We start from the raw sequence: 12,784 nt of genomic DNA, 5'->3' as shown, positions 1-12,784 counted from the left end.
CTTTACCAATGCTACATCACGCATTGTAAGATGTTTTTGCCAATATAATATCGCACCTTACTCATTGATTCTAATTACTTTATTTTACTTATTATCTCTCTACAGCATGTGAGCAGCAGGCGCCTGCTTCACCGGTGGATGAAGAAGTTGCCCGTGATGTGGAGGGGTACTTGGCGGTCCACTCTCACCATCGCTGTGTAATTTCACCACTGTTGCCAACACTTTAAAATACTTTCTTGCAATATATTGCTGCTGAGCAGGAGCAGATAATTCTGCCATGTATGGTAGCTTCCCACACCACTGTTGGTGTGCAATTAAAATTCTCATCAATGATTATTAACTGATAAAGTATGTTAAAAATTGAACAGGTGTAGTGAGGATACCATCCAATATAATACAGAATAAGAGAAACTGTACTGTATAGTTGGTCAATATGGGGGGGGAAGGAACATTTCCATTTACAAAAATCTGTAGGGACTGTGCCAGGAAATTATAGACAGTTGTCAACAATGCTTTCTGTATGCCATGAAAATGTCTGTCTTAAAACACAATAGGTAAAATAGGTTGAAACACCATTTAGGTCCAGCAAAATAAAATGTTATTTTCTCCTTTAAAGTCCTTATTAAATGAAGGCGGAAAGCAACCACCCCACCTGATGCACTACACCTGCTGTGGAACTACAAGTCCCAGGATGCTATTAAGAAAAGTCTGTCAGGTACTGGTAATTCTGCACCAGCTGGATAGTTATGGGTTGCTTAGCTTTGCATTACTCAATACTGAGGAGAACTAGCCGTGACCGACTTCTATTACAGCACAGAACCTCACAACCTGTAAACTTCGTCATTATAAATCCTGGTATCAATTCATCTCGCTTTACGGCAGTGCGATCTCCGGGTCGCGACAGAAGCAGCCTACTGTATGTAATTACACCGAAGAACTATTTTTTTGGTCTGTATATAACATAAATCACTGCTATCACCTAGCGCCTACATTACTTATCACTATATATATATATATATATATATATATATATATATACACACACACACACACAAACACGTATATCTACTGTGCACAAACAATGCAATTCTGGTGTATTGTAAAGTATTCCATTTATATGTATATATTTCTCGCATTGTCTTCATGGTATTGATTCATACAAATAACTGTTGTGTAGCATTTTCTTGTTTTCATTAAGGGAGCCGAGTTCTCTTATTGATCTGTAAAATATTATTTTAAAGATATTGATTTTACCAGCCAGAGACAATAGTAGGGAGAATCACGTGTGCTGTCCTTTGTTACGTTTCTCAATTACATCAATTATGGAAACAATACTTAATGGTGCTGTCACGGGCACTAGGAGTCTTTACCCAGGGATCACCAGATGATAGGCTTACCAGAGCAATGTAGATGGTAATAGTATACTCTGGTAGCAGGGTGATCACGGAACAGGAAATGGCAGATGATGAGATGCTCAGGAAAGTCTGTGACTAGCAGCACTGGTAGTATGGAGCTATGCCCTTAATTTTAGATCTTAGGGGCCCCCCTGTCTTAAGTGCCCCGGGCCCCCCGAAGCCTTAATCCAGCTCTGGATGTGGAGTTTGTATGTTCTCCTTGTGTTTGCGTGGGTTTCCTCTGGGTGCTCTGGTTTCCTCCCACACTCCAAAAACATACTGGTAGGTTAATTGTCTGTTATCAAAATTGACCCTCTCTCCCTTTCTGTCTGTCCCCCTCTCTGTCTCTGTGTGTGTGAGTGTGTGTCTATATTAGGGAATTTAGACTGTAAGCTCCAATGGGGCAATGAGTTCTCTATACAGCGCTGCGGAATTAGTGGCGCTATATAAATGATGATGATGATACTCTTGGCACAAAATGAATTACTAATTTAGACCAGTGTTGGGCATCAGATGGCCTGAGGATTGCTAGTGGCCCAATGAGCCTTCTCCTGTGGCCCCCAGGAAGCTGCTCCTGATATGACTTACTATCTGCTTTCTTATAAAGCAGAGAATAAAATTTGAATAAGAGCCGCTGAGCCTCTGCGTCACGTCCTCGACCTCTGTAACCTATAGGGGGGGTCATGAAGTACAGTACCAGAGGAAATATAGTGCAGTGCATTCTGCACCATGTGCTCTCTTTTTCGCTTGTTTGTCCAGGAAAATATTTTTAGACTGTCAGTGAGTGTGGGACATGTAAAAAATGTCTGTGAGTGGGAGGCATGTGGGGAGTGCCAATGAGTGGTGGGTCTGAATGTATGCGGTGGCATTTTGTGGCTAGTAGGTGTCTAATGGTATATGGGGGAATTTTGGAGCAAGTGGGAGGTTTGAGTGGCATGGGGTAGAATTGAGGAGCAAGTTAGATGGGGAGTGATCGGGAATGTCAATGTCAACTCTATATTAGGCTGCCCATTTTGGATGTATCTGAAAACTGCTGAGGACAAATGCAATGAATATAAAACAATACTAAGTATTACTTTAAACAGGAACAACTGTCAATATTTAAGGTAATACAAATTTAAAGGGGGGGGGGGGGTGGCTTGCAAACTAGACTATATCAACTTTTATACACAGACACTACTGTACAGGCAGGTCACATGTAAAAAATAGTTTTTAGTCACTCATTAAAAGCACATTCACCAGAACAATAAATTAGCTCATTATGAGAAGGCAGAGTTGATGGATGCCTTATTGAATTTGGGAACCATTAGCAGGTTTATAGAAGTAGAATTTGGTTAAAAGGGGTACAAACTGCTGAGGTAATAAGTCTGCATATGGGTACTTCCAGAAATCTTTAAACAGGCAAAGTGATTTCTATGTTTAGACTCCATGAGCAGCCACCTTAGATTTGATAACATATCACAATGATGATTATTGTAGTTAGATAGCAAACCAAACGGCAGATGTAATTTGTCATCCATCAAAAGTTATTATTTTTTTTACGTATGACCTACCTGTAGTTTCAGCTCATTGGATTTAAACAGGACCCCCCTACATTTTGTTGCTGTCATATTGACTGATAGGTGTTCCTGATTAAGTTGATTGTGAATTGCAGCTTCAATATCAACACTATATGTACAATCAGGTACTTTATACCGGAGAGCAGCAATGCTTTTGGATTTTATTTTAGAAATGATAAATTCCTCTTGCTAGGGTTCATGTATTTAGTGATTTACTGATTTAGAAACCAAATATGAACTTGCAAACAAAAAATAGGCCATTCTTTACAGATCAGTAATTGGGCAGTTTAGACCAGGGTTGTCAGCTATCAGTAAAATAACTTACAGTAAAATATTTTTAATATAGATTGTTAGCTATATAGTTGGAAAACATTGTCCTTTGTGTAAGGCTATTAAAAGCACTAACTACTAGCTACATGAGATAATGGCTTAGACTGACCTAGCAGGCAATGTGCAGATCATATCCATTATTTTATGAACTGCCTCCATGCTCAAAAGAAAATGTAAACTTCCATCAGCAGTCAGTCATATCCCATTGCTGCCACCAATATTTATAACAATTACATTCATTAATGGTTCACTAAAAAGCAAAGGACACTGCATATAGATGTATAGTACTGACAATACATACACACATACATACATTTTTATCTATAATCGTCAGAGCGGAGTACTAGGGCAAAGTTCAGTTATTTTCTTACCAGTTGTTTGAAAAACATCATTAATTTGGGTTTGGAATTTTTTCCATCTTCTGTTTTCTTGCCTAGGGATTCCTGCGACTTGCTCCCTGCGGCTGCAGTTTTATCTCCACTGTCACCTTTGTTGGTCTGGGGGCCTGGTTCAGCTGAAGCCTAAATTATAAGTGATATAATATTGTAAATTTAAAAAAGTTTCTTGAAGTGTTAATATAGACTTCACCAATTCATACTCAATAAGGTTTATAGGTGTGGTAAAGAGCTTTCAGTCCTGAAATATAATATTATTATAGTAAACACATTCAGAACAAGAATCCATTGTGAACTGTTTTGTACCGTAACTTAAATAATCCACATTTAAATGTTTGGAAAAGTATTTAAGAGATAAAATAGGATCCATACTGTTACATATTAAGACTCCCCTAGATTTCAAATACTAAAATCATGTTAACCAAAAAGCAGGATACCAAGGACCAGATCTAACAGTTTTATTATTTAATTGTAACATCTACCCATCATCTACACAAAGAAAATAAGCAGCCACTTTTTGAGCTGAACCAAAATTCACAGGACTATGAACTATGTAGGACAAGGATGACATACAAAGCCGTGGGGTAAATGTATCAAGCTGAGAGTTTTCCAGCGGGTTTGAAAAAGTGGGGATGTTGCCTATAGCAACCAATCAGATTCTAGCTATCCTTTTGTAGATAAAGGATAGCTAGAATCTGAATGGTTTTTCAAACCCGCCGGAAAACTCTCAGCTTGATACATTTTACCCCCGTGTCTTAAATCTAATGTAGAGTTACCATCAAAAGTTTTCAGTGAGGATCTACTTACGGGGCCCACGGGATTAGTTATGGGAGGTAAGTGTGGTGCCAGGTTTATACCAATGAGCACCAGCTTATCACTTGCTCAATACTTATGGAAAAGAGCTACTATGAGCTTTCATTAATATCTAGCAGGCGGTTCCTGATGCTCTGATTTTCTAACAAAGTCAGACAGAAAACTGTACAATTGCTATACACTAGCCACCATATTGGAGGTCTGCTTATTATACTAGCCACCATAATAATGTTTTGCTTTAAACACTATCCACTAGACTGGGGGTCTTCTATATATACTAGTCTCAAGATTAAACTTGATTTATATGCTTGCTACCAGATAGGAGGTCTGCTTTCTTCTTTATATACTACCAACCAGATTGAATGTTGGTGTTATATACTAGCCATCTGATTGGTTCTATGTTTTTGCTAAGTTTTTCTCTGAACGTTGGATAAATGAGGAGAATTGGGGCGATCTTACTGCCTTCACATGATTTATTAATTTACATGCAAAATTGTGATTCGATTAGAACTCGAGTTTTGTTTCTGTCAATGAAAACATAATTGAACTCTTAGGGGTGGACCTGGAGTAAGCTTGAAAGCAATGACTGATTCGTAAAGTACCACCAACTGTAAATGCATTGATTTTATCACCACCTTAATGGAATCATATCTGCGTAGATACATTTATTACAGAGTGTACAGTCTTCTCAGTTATACCATTTTAAAATAAACACAAAATGAAAACATATTACGCGTGTCACAATCCAGAATTATTTACTGCCAATATTTGTTGAAGAATTGGAAAATATTTAAAATAATCAGGTAGGACATTCACATATGCCTAGAGAAGTGATTTTACACTAGCTATTCAGCAAATGTTGAACTTACAGAACATGGAACCACAAACATCCTACTTCATCCACAGTTGCCCAAATGGAGGCTCTATGCACCATAATATGTGCTAGTGCCTTACCTGGCCTCTGTGTTATTAATATAAAATTTACCTTTACAATACATAATCTGAAAGCAGTTAACCGCTCAATGTATACATTTTCATGATTAATAAAGTTGTGTCTCCATGTAACCTTGGACAAGTCACTTTTTCTTCTTGTGGCACCAAACATAGATTGTAATAGCCCTGAAACTGTACTTGAACTATATTGTAAATAGAGCTGAATAAAATTGAAAAACTAAATAATACTACTTATGACATTTAATCCATGAACTGTATATGTCATAAACTATATAAGTTATTTGCTACCTTATATCTCATGTCTTTGTCTCCTTTAGATTATATGCTCTAGTGAGCAGGGCTCTCTTATCTCCTGTTTAGTTGCTAATGTATTATTAAAAATTGTATGTTCATATTGCTCTCCATACAGTGCCGCTCAATATTTTGGTGCGATATAAATAATGGCTAATAATAAGACTGTATTATAAAATATTACAAACATTCAATGGAATTAGGGACATGTTTATACATAAAATTAGTTACATACATGGATGACAAAATATATGATCCAATCACCTTTCAAACATTTTACACACTGGTTTAGCCTTTCCACCGATTGTCTCCCTGCTGAGAACACTGTAAATTATAGCTACTTTATGCATTGTTTCTTTTGTCCTATGTCCTGAAATGTGCCTTTGTGCCTTTTTCCAGTTGATTAGTATATAGCTAATGGTTTTACATATCGAGTTCAAAGAGCTCATATAGTATACTATAAAATGTATGTAAATTGATATCAAATGTTATATATATTTTTTCAAGGGGAACTGTACAACTTGTACAAAGAGAAGATTCAATTGCCAGCGATGTTTCACAAGGACATCACCACGATGTTCGCTACACACATTGCCATTCATTACGGTAGGAATCTTAGCTCATTTATTTGCACATCTCTATGAGATGCGAAAAAAATGCGCAGAGATTTCTTCCATAACATTGGCACGATGTGTCTACGTGAGCGTTTTGGAGACACCTCACACTCAATTGATTCTCCCCCATAGAACTAACAATAATGGTCCCCATGTGAATAGTGCAATGGAATTTTTTTTTTTCTTACTGTATACAGGGCCATCTCTTCCATTGGGCACGATGGGCAGGTGCCCAGGGGCCCCACAGGCAAGGGGGCCCCATAGACAGGGCTCTTAAGTAAAATAAATAATCCTGCAAAAAAAAAACAACAATCCTGCAAATATATCTATATATATATATAAATATATATTTATCTAGCTATCTATCTATCTATCTAGCTATCTATCTATGATACACATATATAGAGGTAGGGGCCCCACTGCACTGCTTTGCCCGGGGGCCCATAATGTTGTTAAGGTGGCCCTGACTGTATACAGTATATATATTTTTAGTGGTCTGTTTCAGGATACATAGAATTGCTGATGTGTACTTTTATTAACAACAACGCATGTCTTTTTGAACTACATGCACACATAAAAAAATAGCCGTTTCCTGAACCTATTTATGTCTTGTTAGTTGATGTTAAGAAGGTCACTTACAGTCAGTGTTAGTTGGACAGGCTGCGGTTCCTCTGGTAAGGACTAAGAGAAAAATGGTACAGTCAGCGACTGACAAAATCCAAAACAATATCTATTGTAAACATAATGCTTGATAGAAATATTCCAAAGAACAATCATATAAAGTGTTACTATTTACTTATAAAATGATAGAATCAAAAGACTATAGGAAGCGTAAGAAAAATTAACTGATGATAAAGCCACATAAAAGTATATGTTATATTGTTACAGACAACTGGAAAATTATAGTCCCCAGTAATTGAAACATTCTCCAAATGCAACTGGTTCTGTAGATTGTATGCTGAGCTAGCTGTTTATAAGACGTCAGAAAATTTATTCCCTGAAGAATTTTAAATGAAATATCTTTGTATAGGATTTTTTTGTACTGTAACTTCTTATATTTTGTGCTAAAAATTATATGGATCACTTTATTTAACCAACTTACATTTTCCTGGATCTTAATAGGTTGGGGCTCCCCTTTAGAAGACTAGGGAGAAAAATTAGATATTATTAGTTATTAGTAAAGAATGAAAGAATACTGATACTACGAACAGACGGAATGACCAAGTGAGAATTGAGTAATGAGTAATACCGCTTTCATACTGCCGCCCTGGCAATATCCCGGGTTTTTCAAGCCGGGTTTTTGCCGGGGCTCGTAGCGTCCCAGCTCAGAAACACCATTCATACTGCACCTCGGACCTGGGTCGTTTGAGCTCACCCCGGCAAAAACTCGGGATTTTGGTGCAGTATGAATGGGGTATAATTGTGGAATTCATACAATAAATAAATGTAAAAAGAATAATAACGAAGAACTATAATTTCAACTAATTAAATTGTATGATACAATAACACCCATATGGTAATACTTGTTAATGTGATTTAGAAAAGTGTCTGATATATACTGTAACTAGGGGGCATATTTATCAAAAGGCAAAAAGCCCCTTTGTTAAAACTGGTGTTTTCATTGATGAAAGGCCTTGTATTCATTTCACCCTATTTTATACAGGAGTTAAGAACTTTTTAAGCAGAGGTCACTCAGAGAAGCTTTGATATTTCAGTAATTATAGAAGTATTGGGACATTCAAAACTATTGTAAACAACCAAACTAGTAAATTCAGAATTCATTAAATTTTAATATTGTACATTAATATTTTAATGTTGTAGATGTTGATGATGAACATTTCTATGTGTGGAATATGTGGGATGCCCCCTTGTGGTGTGTTCCATTACAAGCATCTTCAACACAGCTAGATGAAAACATTTTGATTACAAGGAAAATGGGGTTAAGTGCCATTGTCTGTGTGTATTATGTGTGTGTGAGGGGCCATTGTGTGTGTGTATTATGTGTGTGTGAGGGGCCAGTGTATGTATATTATGTGTGTGTGTGAGGGGCTGTTTGTGGGAGGGAAATAGGTTTATTTTTTAAATGGTAACACTATTAATTTAATGTTTTGGTTGGAGGGAGGCCTACTTATAAAATGTGGGTGCTATATTGATTGAACGCTGGTTGGAGTTCACAAGATTTCATGTACCCTTTTTTTTTTCCAAATAAGGTCTGCAACATTCCAGGATCCAGACAAGCAGCAACTGATCTAAAGACACAGCAGCCACAAGTGATGAAAGTGATGAGAACAGATAGGAGAGAGCAGGGCAGTCTGCCAACTATACTGAATCTGGTGGGATTTATAATGTGAGGAGGTCTGAATTGTTTAAATGTTGCACTATGGGATTCATGCAGAAGACTGACATATTAACATGATTATTACATTCCAGCACTTTTTCATGTCTCTGTAGGTAGAGGGCTGCAGTCAGTAACAGTAGTGGCGGACGGTCTCTGACGTGGACGTGATAGGAGACTGCTGTTTTTCATTATTGGGCTTGCTAACCATGAACTGCAGTTTCTTGACATGTTAATTATGATTAATACCGAAGTTTAGTTAAAGATAAAGTACAATTTGTGTAAATAAAGTACAATTTGTGTAAATTGAAAGGTAAGCTGTGGTGGAAGTGGGGTGTATACGGTAGTATGCCATACCGCTACTTCTCATACTGTCTTCATTGTAAAATAATAAAATTCCATTCACTTGTTTACTTTCCCATTACATTTTTCATACTACCCGTGTTAATAAACACATCAGTTTTTTGTTTATTGATTTTTACTCTTGACTTCATTTATGCCACATAAATCTCGGACATCTCATTTTATTGTATTTCTAGAAATAGGTTTGTAATTTTTTATTTTTTTAAATCAAGTAATTTTTATTGAATTTTAAGCAAACAAATAATAAAGACAGAAAACTTGACAAACATATAATGCATGTTAAAATCTTAAATCCTAAACATGATATAGCTTTGTAATTTTAAAATACTCATCTGCTTAATTATAGTCGCTGTATAAAAAATAGTTGACCTTGTTTAAAGCATCACTCTATATCAGGGGTAGGCAACCTGCGGCTCTCCAGGTGTTGGGAAACTACAAATCCCAGCATGCCTTGCCAACTACCTGCTGGTTATCTACTGGCAAAGCATGCTGGGACTTGTAGTTTCACAACACCTGGAGAGCCGCAGGTTGCCTACCCCTGCTCTATATCCTAGGTGCCTTTACATCAATGGGTGCTTCAAACTACCTTTAATTTATTTGTAATTAGTGAAACATATACAATTCTAACCAGAAGAGGTGTTGGCCTGACATAACTTGATTTAGATTAGGGAGTACTTTAAATACATTTACACACAATAGTGGGGTACTTAGTGTAAACAAGCACAGTTCACTAGGTACTTGGTAAACATTTACCCTCTTCTAAATTGCATGCACAATAGAACACAATATAGATATTGGGATATCTTTTTGGAGCAGAGGTGACATAGTGTTTGTGAACCCTTTGAACTTACTGTATTCAGATTTTACCTTAAATTATTCCATGTAATTCTGGCTACAAACAGGCCGGTGCTGCCGCTCAGCCTACATTCCGAGCAACAGGATCACTGTCCAATTTGGTGGCAAACACAGGTGAACAGTGTTCCTGTTTCCAACTGCATTCATGTGCGCGGCCAATAAGGATCTGATTTATTTTGATTGGATTATTATGGGGCATGATGATTGTTGTGGGGCCTCAAGGTGATTTTGGCTAACGCAAGTTGTCATAAAGATAAAGAAACGTAATATGATTGGTCAAATAGCACTTTTTTTATTTTTTTGTTTTGAAATATTCTTTGTCTTTGTTAGAAAATGTATGTGAACCTTTACATTTAGTAACTTGCAGCAACTTTTCTTGTAGCAGTGACATTAACAACATGTTTCCTGTACCTTTTGACCAATCATATACACCAGATTAGAAATATTTTGGATGATTCCTCTTTATAGAATTACTGAAATTCTGATATTTTTGGGCAATATTGCTTGAATCAGGCGATGCCAAAACATGTTAATTGGGTTCAACTTATGACATTTCTTTAGTTTCAGCCATGAATTGAATTAATTTGATCTTTGATAATTGCGAATGGTCCTGGATCTAATGCAGCAAAGTACTCCCAAACCATGAACCCAAAAAATTGTAGCATTAGCCTTTTGAATCATCCAAGTCTTTTTGAAGAGTAAGAGAGGTGTCTATGTTCTTTTTGTAGATAAGTGGTTTCCTCATTTGTATTCTCCTATGCACAACATGTTTTCTCAGTGTTTACTTCATGTTGGACTCAAGAACACTGACATTAAACAATTCAAGGTAAGTTTCCAGTTTATTTGCCTCACAGACAATTGGAACTAATTTTGTAACCCCTCTCTGCTTTACTATGGTTGATGTTAGAATTGCCAGCTATGTTTTTTTCTGTGAGCCTCAGAAATCTATTTTGACTGAGGCATGGTTCACCTCAACACCCTATATTATGTAAATTAGACTGAGGACAACAAGCACGGTTTGTGGTATTTTTTTTTATAGGGAGATTTACTTACACTGGATTGTCATCTCACTGATTGAAACATCTCACATTAACCTTTCACATACTTTTTTATACAACAATGTGCTGAATAAAGACATGCAACTACAGTTTGAATGCATTTTTTAATCTTTATCTAATATTGGGACTTGCTTGAAGATAAAATCACACCAGTTTTCCTGTACAACGTGAGGTACACATAGGGTTCCATCACAGTGTTTGTTAAGTCTTTGGTCATATCCTTGCTAAATCCCATAGCAATAGTTTTTGTCGATACCAAATCTAAATAAAGAAAAAAAGGAAATGGTACATCCTGATCTGTGGCGACATATGTCATGGTCCGGCGAGCGGGCACTGCACCCTTGTGCCAATGGTGTGCACAACAATGCAGGGTTTTTTTCAGTAGGAGGGTGGCCTAGCGCTTCTCACCTGCTAGCCATGCCCAATGATGCATAGCCACGCTCACAATTGTATGAACACACCCATTAGCACTGTATTATGAAAGCTTTTCCAAATTTGTTTGCGTATAGCTTGCGGTAGAAGGTCTATTAGGCTTTCCCAGGTGTTAAAGAAATTTTCAACTCTACTTTCTTTTTGTAAAGAGGATTCTATCCAGTCCATGCGGAAGACATGGTAAAGTTTGTGTCTAAGTAGTGATAGTGTAGGTGGTTCTTTCTGAGCCCAGACCTGCAGAACACTTTTTCTAGCTGCCGCCGAAATAGCAAGTAGTAATTTTCTAAAACCCTTGGTCCCATTAGCACTTTTATGCTGCCGCTTTTCCATGCTCAACTATAAGGGGGGTCCCATGAAGTTGTTGTAGCGGGGCCCTGAATTTCTCTTGCCAGCCCTGCACACAAATAGGGCCCTGGTTGGAATCAAACCCATGAACACAGCACTGTGAGGCTGCAATGCTAACCACTGTGATACCATGCTAACCCTCTTTGACTGGTAACTGTTGATTTTTTTTTAACATGGATTAATTACTTAAAATATATTAAAATGTAGAATATTTTTTTTTTTTAAATCTTTATTTTCAGCAACAACATGAATTCAGTACTCTACATGGAGAGTATAATATATCATTGTGAATGAAACAAAACAACCACAGAAAATGAGTACAGCAAACAAATATTTCTTTTAGTGTAATCAAAAATAGGTGAATGGAAATAAAAATGGTGGATTGCGCTAATTCCAGCTGCCGCTAGTCCTCCTATTAGAACCACACAGTATTCACAAATAAAGTAATATCAATAAGAAATATATAGGAGTACTCAGCACTGCTGAATGTAGTTACATAAATAAACCTAAGATAGAAAAATCCACAAATTCCACTTTGTGACAAGTGAATGCAATAAATAAAAATATGAATTGAAAATACTTCTATTCGAATGAAGGGTAGATCCGTGTATCACAGTATTCTGATCTTTTCCTCCATATTATGTGTAATGAAGATATACCATAAAGAGAATATAAAAATACAACATAGTGTAACATTGTAAAAGCAAAAAACGTTATACAAAATATCAGTGAAGTGGTATTGATATTCTTCTCAAACGTAATTGAATCCGTAAGTTTGTTCTTTTTTAGATTGTTTCCACTACAGATTCTCTCCTTATATGATTCCACTCACCAGATGATATATAGATAAGCGCTTTGGGTGCTCAAATAAATTCAATATGATATGATGTCTAATCCATCACCTCCCGAATCCTTAAGTGAAAACACTTACAAGAGTGATGTAAATATAAAGCCTGATATCAATTTTCTTTAAATTCCTCTGTGAAAATATTGAAATTTTTCTTCCAGATATGTTCCCTCAGCATTAATATGAAAAAGGAGGGATA

General features: G+C 36.7%; 1 long non-coding RNA gene across 1 annotated transcript; it reads right to left on the bottom strand.

The window, feature by feature from the left end:
• Positions 1 to 3,652: 3,652 nt before the first annotated feature.
• Positions 3,653 to 7,525, bottom strand: LOC142125332 (uncharacterized). The gene is made up of 3 exons (XR_012684855.1): positions 7,453 to 7,525; positions 6,990 to 7,031; positions 3,653 to 3,804 (listed from the first exon to the last, which is right to left on the bottom strand). It is a non-coding gene; the product is annotated as an uncharacterized LOC142125332 (long non-coding RNA).
• Positions 7,526 to 12,784: the final 5,259 nt, after the last annotated feature.

The sequence above is a fragment of the Mixophyes fleayi genome, unplaced genomic scaffold (genome assembly GCF_038048845.1).
Source record: "Mixophyes fleayi isolate aMixFle1 unplaced genomic scaffold, aMixFle1.hap1 Scaffold_26, whole genome shotgun sequence".
Classification (NCBI taxonomy): domain Eukaryota; kingdom Metazoa; phylum Chordata; class Amphibia; order Anura; family Limnodynastidae; genus Mixophyes; species Mixophyes fleayi.
Note: the sequence above shows the minus strand (reverse complement) of the source record. Positions and strands in the feature narration are given on the sequence as shown.